We start from the raw sequence: 13,505 nt of genomic DNA on the forward strand, positions 1-13,505 counted from the left end.
ATGCATGCAAGAGGAAATGGGTTACCTTTAACCTAAGCTTGATTTGGTCTGAACTTGTTGAAATGACATCTGCCTTTCAAGCTTAATCCTTCTCTCTCTTGCTTCTTTGGTGATTAGCTTAGGGAAGAAGCTCTCTCTTTCTCTTTCTTACTTTTCTGAAACTCTGATTTGACTATGACAAAAGAGAGGAGAACGTTGCTTTGGTTGGAGCAAGATGGAGGGAATTGAAATTAAGTTGGGTTTGATTTGGGTATTCATTTGAGCAACCCATCTGACTTCTTTCTTTTCTTTTCCTTGGGCTTCTATTTTGTTTTCAGCCCACCATTCTTTTCTGTTTGTTTTTCATTCCATTTGGGCTATGCAATTAGATTTGGCCTGCAACAATAAATAATTAGTAATATGCAAATATAAATTAATCAACACTAATTATTTATTTTGCCCAAAAATAATGTTTGTCATCACTAATTAATTTAGTTAATTTCTTAATTCAACAATCTCCCCCTTGATGACAAAAATGATTTAAGCAATAATCAAAAGGAAATGAGTTTGAGTAAGGTTTAGAAACTCCCTTTGATTTTTGTCATTTGTTTTTATGTTGCTCCCCCTTTCCTTTTCAAGATTAGCTCCCCCTGGATTTATGCTTTCCTCTTTGTTCCTGTTTTACATTGTACTTAAAGAGAACACAATAGAGAGCTGTACATAATTTTCTTGTCTAAAGGATATCAAGCAAACAACACTATATAATCAGCCCAACATTAAGCTAATGTCATCAGCAAGAGGATTCAGCATGTGAATTCAAGTAGCAATCAGACAAAAACATGACAATAAGCATGATCAAGTATTATCCTATTACTATTACTCCCCCTTTTGTCATCAAGGGCGGATAGACAAAATACAAATCCTGCAAGAAAATGTTAGATTACCGTCCAAAGTTCTAACCAAACTAACAAAAGTGCAGCAGTATTTAGAGTTATTACAGTCATCCAAGATAAAACAGTTCAATAGTAGCAAAATAAACAGAATTCATGAGACAAAAAAAGAGCAGCAGCAGCAGTTTTCATGAGACAAATCCTAGGCATCAGAACCATTCCCTTCCGAAGCAGCTTCCTCTTCAACATCAGTGGCAATGTCTTCATCATTTTGAAAGTTATCAATAAAGGTCATGAGCACAGCCACCCTATCCCTTGATTTCTTCAGGAAGTTCTCATGCTTGCTAGCCAGCTTCCTTTGCTCTTTGTTCATTTCAATCAAGTGATTTGATTGGAAAACAAACTCTTGAGCGACATCCTTGACCACATTCAGCAGAGCAGATTTCTTCCCAGTGGAGATGGAAGTACCCTCAGTGGAAGGAGCAGGAGAATCCTCAGGGACAAAATCATCATCTTCATCATCTAGGACAACTCTTTCAGATCTAGTGGGTCCTTTATTCTGTTTCACTGAACCACCCCCTTTTATGTATGAATGTCTATTTTCATAGTCCTCATTGGTCAAGTCAACACCAAAATACTCAAATATGAAAGTTAGAAACATGCCATAAGGAAGTGATTTGTCCTTTTCACTCCTAACAGAGTCAAACATATATCTAACCATCAAGTATGCAAATGAAGTTTCAGTTTTGGTGAGAAAGACATATAAAACAAGAGTATCACTGTAGGAAACCCTTTGATATGAGCCACTTTGAGGCAGAATAATGTGGTTGACCATTCGGTGCAATTGAGCACGCTCATATCCTAAGGTTTTATGAGTGGGTGTAATGCCATCAATTAAAGAAACTTGTTCACAGATGTATGCCAATGCATCATGATAAAAATTTCCAACACCTTCATCCCACTTAACCGAAGTGTAAGCACAAGGCCCAACATCAGTATACTTCAAAGCATCACTGATAGTTTCATTGTTTAAAACTATGTCTCGGCCCTTTACATATGAGTGAGCAGTGCCTTCATGATAAGTCATGTTTGCATAAAATTCTTTGACCAACAAGGGATAAACAGGCTTTTTGATGTCAAGAATGTGATTCCAGTCCAGAAAAATCAAGTTATCAACAAATGGAAAACCTTTTCTTTTCAAAGATGGCAAATCAGCAAGAAAAGAGGGACATAGGGTACGATCCTGGATAACCCCCTTATAAAAATCATTGTTCATGGCAGATTTGAATCATTGTTCATTGTGATAATATGGCCAATTGCTCCTCTGATTTAACAAATTGAATGCTAATATCCCCCTTTTGGACATGCTCTCTTATTGAGTGAAACTTCACTTCAATATGTTTAGTCCTAGAGTGCAAAACTGGATTTTTAGAAATATTAATGGCACTCATATTATCACACAACAAGGGAATATTTTCAGCATTTAATTTGTAATCGACAAGCTGTGTTTTTAACCATAAAAGCTGAGAACAACATGAAGAAGCAGCTATGTACTCAGCCTCAGCAGTGGATAGAGCCACTGTTGGCTGTTTCTTACTTGACCAAACATTTAAAGACTTCCCAAGGAAGCAACATAAGCCTGAAGTGCTCTTTCTATCAACTCTATCACCAGCAAAATCTACATCACAATAACCAACTGCAGAAAAATCATCAATCTTAGGATACCAAAGACCAAAATTGGATGTGCCATGAATATATCTAATGATCCTTTTAACTGCAAAAAGATGTGACTCTTTTGGTTTGGATTGGAACCTAGAACACAATCCAACACTTTGCACAATGTCGGGTCTAGAGGAAGTTAAGTACATAAGAGAACCAATCATTCCTCTATACCTAGTCTCTTCAACATCTTTCTCAGTTTCTCCCTTATCTAATTTAGAATTAGGATGCATGGGAGTTCCCATGGGTTTGGCATTTTCCATACCAAATTTCTTAACTAATTCCTTGGCATACTTTTCTTGATGAATGAAAATACCTTTTTCAGTTTGTTTAATTTGCAGCCCAATGAAAAAATTAATTTCACCCATCATACTCATGTCAAATTCACTTGTCATGAGTTTTCCAAATTCAGAACAAAGGGATTTATTGGCTGATCCAAAAATAATGTCATCAACATATATTTGGACTAGAATAAAAGAATCATTAGAGTTCTTGATAAATAGAGTTGTGTCAGTGGTGCCTCTTTGAAAACTATTTTTCAAAAGAAAAGAGCTAAGTCTCTCATACCAAGCTCTAGGAGCTTGTCTTAAACCATAGAGAGCTTTAGATAATTTGAAAACATGATTAGAATGCTCTTTATTTTCAAAACCAGGAGGCTGCTCCACATATACTTCTCTATCTATCACTCCATTCAAAAATGCACATTTCACATCCATTTGATATAATTTAAAACCACAAAATGCAGCATAAGCTAAGAGAAGTCTTATGGCTTCCATTCGGGCAACAGAGGCAAAGGATTCATCAAAGTCTATTCCTTTTTCTTGATCATATCCTTGTGCCACTAGCCTTGCCTTGTTTCTTGCAATGCTACCATCTTCTCCCAACTTGTTTCGAAATATCCACTTGGTGCCGGTCACTTTCTTTCCACTTGGCCTTGGAACCAAAGTCCACACTTGGTTCTTTTCAAACTTAAGAAGCTCATCCTCCATAGCTTTAACCCAAGAAAGGTCACTAAGAGCTTCCTTGACATTTTGAGGCTCTATTTGTGAAAGAAGAGCAATGTTTGATCCTTCATTTGCCTTTCTAGTGGAAGACCGTATTTGCACTCCATGAGAAACATCCCCAATGACAAATTCTTCGAGATAGTTCTTCAAGAACCTCCATTCACGAGGTCTGGTGGATTTGGTGGCAGATTCAGTCACCAAGGGATTCTGGATGCTGCTGTTTCCAGGATTTCCTTCAAATTCATGAGACAAAATAGAATTGTCTCTCGAATTTTCAGCAGTTGCAGTTTCTGGTTCAGTTTGACCAGAATTTTCTTTTTTATGATTTTGAGTGATTTCATCTTCCTTTTGAGCTTGATTTTCTGCATCACAATATTCCAAAATACTTTGCACCAAGTTAGTATCACAAAATGTAACATGTATGGACTCCTCAATAATCCTAGCATCTTGAGAGATGTCTTCTTTTGGTTTAAAAGAACTTTTTGTTTGTTTTTCCATTTGGCAAGCATCACAAGTGATGTCTTTGTCAAACTTTATCAAAGGAAGACCTCTTACTAATTCTTTCTTTACAAGTTTGTTTATTTGAAACATACTTGCATGGCCCAATTTCTTGTGCCATAACCACTTTTCAGATTCTTTAGAGTGCAGACAAGCTACATTTTGATCATTTAGTTCATCAAGAGTAAGTCCATACATATTATTAAAACGCTTGGCAACAAACATCACTTCATTTGTCTTTTCATTAACAACACAGCATTCAAGCCTTTTGAAAACAACTAAATATCCTAAATCACACAGCTGACTTATACTCAAAAGATTGTGCTTTAAACCACATACCAAAAGTACATCATCAATGAAAGTAGATTGCTCATTACCTACTTTTCCAACAGCAATGATTTTACCTTTACCATCATCTCCAAAAGTCACAAAAGCTCCATCATACTTATTTAGTTTGATGAAGTAAGTTGACCTTCCAGTCATGTGCCTTGAACATCCACTATCCATGTACCACATGTCCATTTTGTTCTTGGATGCTAGGCAAATCTGCATGAAGAGTTTCAAGTAGCCATAGGTATCCAAATTAATTTCCTTTGAAGTTAATCCATCTTGGTTGCCCAAGTGCATTGAAATCACAAATAACATTATAAACTTTGTTTCCTATAACTCTCTTTTCAATGAAACATTGTGCATATGAGTGACCAAATTTCTTGCAATTGACACAATAATTTTATGATGTGTGTCACTGAAATTGAAGTGAGTTATATTGCTTGAAATGATTAAAGTGTTGAAATTTTCTGGTTTTTGGAGGAGATGCATTTCTTTTGATAAACTGATTTTTATTAAAGTTATTCCTCTTTGCAAAAGCATTTTCACCAGAATTTTTTTGAACATTTTTACCTTTCGAAAATGAGGTTTTGTTGTAAAATGGTGGTTTCTTGAAAGCAGCCTCATTTTTCGAAATGTAACCCAAACCTGGCCGGTTTGATCTCGGATCAGTTCTTGGTGAGGGCTCAGTTTCACTTGTGTATACTTCATCAAATTTTTCTTCAAGAGTTGAAACATATCCAATACCCGATTTGTTTGGTATGGATTTGGTATTTGATGAAGAAGCCACAAATTTTATAGAGGAAGTGTTGGAAATTGCATCTTCCTTGGCTATGTAGCCTAAACCAGATTTTTCAAACAATGGTCTTTGACTTACAAGTAATTTGTCTAAGTTACTAGAACCTTGAGCAAATTTTGCTAAGTCACCATTCAACCTTTTGATCATATCATTTAATCTTTCATTTTCAGCAGTTAACTCATGAGAAGGATCCACAATGTGCCTTCCTTTTAATTTTTCAAGTTCAGATTTTAGAAATCTGTTTTCTTCAATGATGTCCAAAGCACTTTTACTTTTAAAAAATCATTTTCAGCTCTTAAGACATCTCTTTCAGATCTGCATTCATTGTACTTGTCAAGCAGTTTAGAAGTGTTTAAAGTGAGATCATCAATAATAGCATGTAAGTCCTCAATGGTCAAATCATAATAATTTACCTCATCAAGATTGTTATTTCCAGCCATGAAGCAGTCTTTGTCATCTCCTTCAGATTCTTCTTCTTCATTTGAGTCATTCTCAAGATCCTCCCAAGCTGCCATGAGTACTCTTTTCCTTTCCTTCTTTCCTTTGTCCTCCTTTTTGAGCTTTGGACAGTTTAGCTTGAAGTGTCCAGCCTCTTTGCAGTGATGGCACATCACTTTGCTCAAGTCGATCTTGTGCTCCTTTGAACTCGAACCCTTGTATTTGCCCTTGTTCTTCATCATCCTTCTAAATTTCCTAGCAAAAACAAAAGCTCGTCATCTGAAATACCATCACTAGACTCACTCTCTTTCGGTTCTATTTGTGACTTGAGGGCTATTCCCTTTTTCTTTGAGTCTGTGTTTGTGTGTGTGGCTTCATAGGCAAGGAGTTTTCCTCTCAGCTCATCATAGGTTATGGGACTTATGTTGTTACTCTCGGTTAGGACAGTGGCAGTATTTTCCCATTCTTTTGTGAGACTTCTAAGGAGTTTTCTCACCAATGTTTGTTCTGCATAGTTTGTACCCATAGCATCAAGGTTGTTGATTATGATTGAGAATCTCTCAAACGCTTCATCAATTCTTTCTCCATCCTTCATGCTAAACATCTCGTACTCTTTTCGCAGCATATCAATCCTCGTTTCTTTGACTTGTTTAGTGCCTTCGTGTGTAACCTGAAGTTTTTCCCAGATTTCTTTGGCTGTCTTGCATCTAGACACCTTCCGGTACTCTTCAAAGCTGATAGCACAGTGAAGAAGGTTGATTGCTTTAGCATTAAGCTCTATCTTCTTCTTATCATCTTCATTCCATTCGGCTTCTTCTTTTGGAGTCACCACTCCATCAGCACTTGTTTTTGTTGGGATATTTGGGACCGCTCACAACAATCTTCCATATGTTGTAGTTAATGGATCAGATGAAAATCCTTATCCTTTCTTTCCAGTAGGAGTAGTTTTTCCCGTTGAAGAAAGGTGGCCGATTGTTTGACTGGCCTTCAGTGAGGGTGTAGGCAACTGTGGTTGTGCCCAAGTTGTTCGCCATTGGATCTTTGCTCCAAGCGGTTAAGCTTGATTCTTGAGACCTTAGCTCTGGTTATGGTAGGCTTAGAGAAGGGGGTTGAATCTATGCCTTCCTTTTAGTTGCTGTTAGTACCCTTTTAAAACAAACTTTCAATTCAGGACTCTAGGCTTTTCTCTCAAGTGTTTCTCTCAGCCTTTTTCCACTCATGGCTTTTTCTTAAGCTTTCTCACAATACCTTTTCTCACAAGAAATTACAGAAAGATAAACTTAGAAAAGTACATTACAATCAGTAAAACATGAAGGAGATTGACTTCATCAACAGCCTCTGTGCTATGCAAAAAATCAGATTAGCAAGCCTCTGATTTAGTTCTTCATACTGGCGGAATGCACCTTTGATTAGGCTACACTGTCCAGTTAGTTGAACTTCTTCAAAGAGCTCTCTCAGAACAAAACCTCTATTCACTGGTTTTCTCTCCCTTCCTTCTGAATGAGCAGCAAGCTTCTTTTATCTCCTTGCATGTTGTTGGGTTCTTCTTCGAACACCTTGAGCCTTGAGCTTCACCAACCCACAGATTCACTTTTTCTCCTTAATCCCCAGAGTAGAAACTTTGTTTCTGACTTCCTCATCTTGACCGAAAGCCATAAAGCAACAACCATAGAAATCTTCCCATGGTCAACTTGATCTGAGCCCTTGAAAATCAACTTGGTCCCCAAGTCATGTTTAAGACCGTGGATACACAGCAGAGAAGAACATAAACCATCTTTTCTTTGTATCCCATCTGACTTCTTTCATTTGAGCAACCCATCTGACTTCTTTCTTTTCTTTTCCTTGGGCTTCTATTTTGTTTTCAGCCCACCATTCTTTTCTGTTTGTTTTTCATTCCATTTGGGCTATGGAATTGGATTTGGCGTGCAACAATAAATAATTAGTAATATGCAAATAAAATTAATCAATAATAATTATTTATTTTGCCCAAAAATAATATTTGTCATCACTAATTAATTTAGTTAATTTCTTAATTCAACAAATTCTATTATAATCAAACGCATTTAAAATAATAATATAAACTTAAGAATAATCCAAACAATTTTACTATGAAGAAAATAAAAAATCTAAACAATGTGAATAATGGGTTCCGAATTTGATCTAATATAAGAAAAAAAGTAAAATTTTTTTTTAAATTACCTAAACCAAAAAACTCAAACAATTATTTCAAAAAATTAATCATTTCAACTCTAATTTACTAAAAAAATTCACCCAAATACCCTCTTCTCTCCAAATCGTCTACCACCCCACCCTAATCAATCACCCCACCTCTCTGGCATTAGAAGCTTCCTCACCAGCCATCATCGTCCACTCTTGTAGCTCTCTCCCCCATTACCATTGCAGGATCGTCATCAAACAACCATCCGTATATTTATTAAAATAATCATCCGACTACCTAGTGAAATGACCATCCAGCATTTGTTAATTGTATACTTAAATTGAATCGAACAAAATAATCATCCAATTAAAAATTAAAATAGCTATCTACATGCCTAGTGAATTGAACATCCAGCACATTTGTGGGGTGGAGAGAGTCGACGGCCACGAATGGAGGCGGGGGAGGAAATCCGGCGACGAAGCAGCCACGCAACAACTTTAGCTAGGCGAGGTTGCGAATCTGCCCCGTAGGCTTCGAACCCGAACGCGCAGCGGCCAGAGATGAAAGAGGACAGACGACGGGGATAACGTGCGTCTCGAACGGCACGACAAGAGGCGGCGGCCTACGGTGGGTCTGCACTGCTGGCGGCGGGTGGACAACGATAACGAGAACGCACGGAATTGCTGCGGCGCGATCTTCCGTTGTTACGGCGCACAAGCGAAACGCGGAGAGACTTGGCGTCGGCGGTGGGAGGCTGGGCGGCGTCAGTGGGAGGATGGACAACGTCGGCTGGGTGGTGTCGGACAGGACAACAGGGAAGTGCAGCGGCGTCGGGGTGACTCTGCGAATCGAAGATCGCAAATAGAGAATGAGAGGTTAGCGTGATATTGGGAGTAACTGTGCCAATTGTGATTTGGTTTAATTGCAAATCCTTATTTTTCAAATTTCAAAATCTGAAATTAAAAATAAGTAATTCATAGTCTAATTAATGATTTTAATTTTAATTTCTTTTTTATTCCATTGTTCACATTGTTTAATATTCTCATTGTCTCTCAATATTTTTTCTAATCCTAATCAAAGTACAATCCATGGTTCTAAAAACCGAACCGGACTGGTCGGTTCAACCGAAATAACCGGAAACCGGTCACCTAACCGGTCCGGGTAAGGTCAGAAACCGTCTGACAAAAAACCGGTAAAAAACCGATCGAACCGGCATTAACCGGTGAACCGGGAGAACTGTCCGATTTTTTAGCGGTTTTTGGTTTGAAATTAAAAATGCTAAACGACGTCGTTTTGTCTCTTAAAAAAAAAAAAACCATACGGGCAGTACAGAAGGCTCCCTCTCCCTTCACTTTCACAATTCACGCAACCTAAACCCTATCAGAGAACTCAGACAAGAGCAACCCCCACCAACAGCTGCTTCTCACCCTCTTCTCCTCATCGTGGAACATCGCCGTCGCTCGCGCCGCCCACTTTACCGTCGCACGTTGCTCATCTTGTCGTCTCACCTCTTCAGTCTCCGGCCTCTGCTCATCTTGTCGACTCACCTCTACGATAAGCACTTCTCGGCTTCTCCTCTCCTCGTTGACGTAACCAGCGTTGATCACTCCACCCACATCCCTCTGTCTCCGGTTTGTTTACTTCGTCTCTGTCGCTGGCTCGCCGTCCAAATCGCCTCTCTGCTCGCCTCTCCATTCTTCGCGGCCAGATCTGAGATCTACCTCTCCCAATCCAGCGTTATCACGGCGGCCAGATCTGAGATCTACCTCTCCTTCCTGTTCACCCACTACTCCATCGATCTAAGATCTGTTTATTTTTTCTTAATGCAGAGTTCAATTTTTGAATTCCTGGTGTTGTCAGTATGAGAAATCTTTTCTTTCTTGCTGTTGTGGAAATTGGAATCCCTAGAACTTAATTTGTTTGCACTTGTTCTTTGGTTATCAATTGTGTCCTGAATGTATTGTTGTTAATTTTTATGATCTATGGGTATGTGATTTTGATGTGGGCTTCTCTCACTTTCTTGTTTGTTACTGATTAGTCACAATTAATTAGTTTCTAATTTTTTTTCAAGTACTTTCAAGTACTCTTCTTTTCTTTGTTTTCTGAAACTCTAGAAACTTGTTTCTGCATAATTAGTTTGGTGGGTTTGGATTCTGAGTATTTATTTTGAGAATTGTTGCTCATTATCTCAGTAAGAACTTGTTAGAAGTTAATTAAAAAAAATTTTATTTTAAATTTTATTTAGAAATAATTAAATTTTTAAAGATTTTATTAATATTTAATTAAATCGGTTCAACCACGGTTCAATCACTTAGTCACAATTAATTAGTTTCTAATTTTTTTTCAAGTACTCTCAAGTACTCTTCTTTTCTTTTGTTTTCTGAAACTCTAGAAACTTTTTTCTGCATAATTAGTTTGGTGGGTTTGGATTCTGAGTATTTGTTTTGAGAATTGTTGCTCATTATCTCAGTAAGAACTTGTTAGAAGTTAATTAAAAATTTTTTATTTAAAATTTTATTTAGAAATAATTAAATTTTTAAAAATTTTATTAATATTTAATTAAACCAGTTCAACTACAATTCAACCGAGTTTGAACCATTAAACCGTTAAACCGATCACTTGACCGGTTCAATGACCGATTCGGTTTTTAGAACCTTGGTACAATCTCATAGTATAATCATATTATAATTAAATACGAACTCTATTTATAATCAAAGACGTTCAATGTAATAATTAAACTCAAAAATCTAAATTCAAGTTTTTTTTTTTTTTACCAAAGATATGAGACTCGAACCCACAACCTCTTAATTGAGTATGAGGAGTCTATGCCATTTGAGCTAAAATTTGAGCTATGGGGAAAGATAGGAGACTCGAACCCGCAACCTCTTAATTGAGTATGGAGAGTCTATGCCATTTGAGCTATATATTACTCATTGGCATCTAAATTCAAGTTTAAACTCCCTTATAATTACACTATAATCAAACACACTCTCAAATTATATTACAAAATTCAATTATAATAAAACGTACGCAAGATAATAATCAAACTCAAAAATTTAAAACTAAATTAAGAAAAAAGGGTCAATATAACGTGTACAGGAGCAGCAGACGCATTCTATTCTACCTATTCCTGTAAAATAAGAGTAGATATAATTGTAAAATTTGTTATTCTTCCAGTAGTTGCTGCTATACTAGGTCCACCAAGCACAAGAACCTCTCGTTCTCATTTTATATACTTCTCTTAAATTAAACTTGTGAGACTTGATACCACTTGAACCATGAATAATCAAACTATTAAACTATATAAATAAACACTTAATTATTTTATAAAATGTACCTTAATGTTAAAAATAATAAAATTAAAAAAGAAATAAAATAATCAAATCTGAATTTGAATGGACACTTTTTATGCAGAGACAACACCAATCAAAGCAAGATAAGATGAATTAAGGTATATAAAGTTGAATTTTGTAATAAACGTGTATGTTTTACTTTAATTTCGCAACGAACCTAACAACTTTCAAAGTTTTAATCAATTTAATATACATCAAGCGTTATATCAAATAAGATAATTTGGAAAAAGCATTAATATTTGTATGTTCTAGAATAAGCTCATGATAAATTCATAGTAAGCTTCCATGAAAAATCATCAACTTAGGAAGTCATAACCTCATCTTGCGGTAATCTTCCAAAAATATACCAATTCCTTAAAACAAGTGGAGTTACAAAATTCAGACACTTGGCAACTAAAATCACTGTGATCTACAATGCGACACATAAAACTGATAAGTGATAACTAATGGCCATTACTTAAGTAACATAGCTTTATTCACGTATTTCACTACTTATCCCCTTCTAAATTTTTATGGTAATGTTGTATATCTCAGTTTTATTATACTAGATAAATAATATGTCAAAGTGATCTAAATAATTAAAAATTAGAAATAGTGATTCTTAAAAAATATTTAAACAAAGAAAAGAAAATAGAAAAAAAAAATCAACACAAGAAAAGTATATTCTAACAAGCAGTATCATGATTATTTTTTTTAGTAAAAAAAAGAGCACCTCAGAAACTCTTGCCAAAAGAAACAAACGAATAATACACTAGCTCATAATAGTAACAATTCTTGTAATTACAAAACTAGATATTCAAAATTTTGAACAAGATTCACTGCTATTATACAAAGAATAATCAACCAAATTCAGAAACAACGATCCTAATTTTTTCCCCAAATAAAAAATTTAAATAATTAGAATTTTCGTTAAAAATATCAGTAGAGTGTAGAAAAGGAAGGATTACCATGTGTTCATAACACGCAAGTAATCCTTAAAAATCTATTTTGTGCTTAAACTTTATTCCAATAATATATAGATCAGATCTAAATATCTTTAGACGCTTTAGTAAAAACTTTATTCTTCGATTGTACGAAGACTCTATGCGTATCCACACCGAGACCAACCTTTGCTGTCAACTCATTGACTAATGGACATCTGATCTAAATTGAGGAACCTCTTGTAACTTTTTGCACACCATAAAATTCTTCTCCAAGAATTAGGTTCTCCTTCTTCCCCCCTCCTCCTCCTCCTCCTCCTCCTCCTTTTTCTTTTTTGTTGGTTCTGATTTTTTCTAATGCCATCATTAAATAATTTTAGTTCATTTTTTAGTTTATTTCGGTTCATTTGTGTATTAATTGAGGTTCATTTGATGCTGCTGATAAATATCGACCAAATTTTTTATTCCTTAAGTAATTTTGGTTCATTTCTTAGTTTAATTGAGGTTCATTTGGATCTAGAAATGAATTCGATGTGTGTTTTGTTGATGATTGAGTCTTTTTTACTACTTGTTTAAAACTGAACTAATTTCGGTTCAAAACTTGGTCAATATTTAACAGCAGTATCAGGTGAATCTCAATTAATACACAAATGAACCGAAATTAGTTCAGCTTTGAACAAGTAGTAAAAAAAGATTCAATCACCAACAAAAACACATCCAATCCATTTCTGGATCCAAATGAACCTCAATTAAACTAAGAAATGAATTAAAATTATTTAAGAAATAAAAAATTTGGTCAATACTTATCAGTAGTATCAGGTGAACCTCAATTAACACACAAATGAATCAAAATTAGTTCCGTTTTGAACAAGCAATAAAAAAGACTCAATCATCAACAAAAACACATCAAATTCATTTATGAATCAATAGGAACCTCAATTAAACTAAGGAGAAAAAGAAAAAACGCAGCAACAACAGCAGCAATAAAAGAACAACGATTGAGAGAAAACACGCGAAGAAAAAGGAACGCGATGAAGAAGAAGGAGGAATGCGAAGAAAAAGAAAGAAGAACGCAAAGAAGAAGAAGAAGGAATGCGAAGACAAAGAAGAAGGAACGCGAAGAAGAAGAAGGAACGCGAAGACAAAGAAGGATATGTTTGCGTTAGTGAAGCGCGTGTGTATACGCTGGTGTAATGAAAGTGATTTTTGTTGAGTTTAGACCAAGTTGCTAAAAAGACTTAGATGTGTAGCTGGAGTGTAATTATTTATATTAATAATATATCATAAATTTTATATTTTTAATTTATACTAATAATATATAATTTTATATACACATAATTTTTACATATAATTATAACAGAAAATATAAATTATAATTAATAGATAGATAACATATCTAATTAATATTTTTTTATATCTA

The sequence above is a fragment of the Arachis ipaensis genome, chromosome B06 (assembly GCF_000816755.2).
Source record: "Arachis ipaensis cultivar K30076 chromosome B06, Araip1.1, whole genome shotgun sequence".
Taxonomy (NCBI): Eukaryota; Viridiplantae; Streptophyta; class Magnoliopsida; order Fabales; family Fabaceae; genus Arachis; species Arachis ipaensis.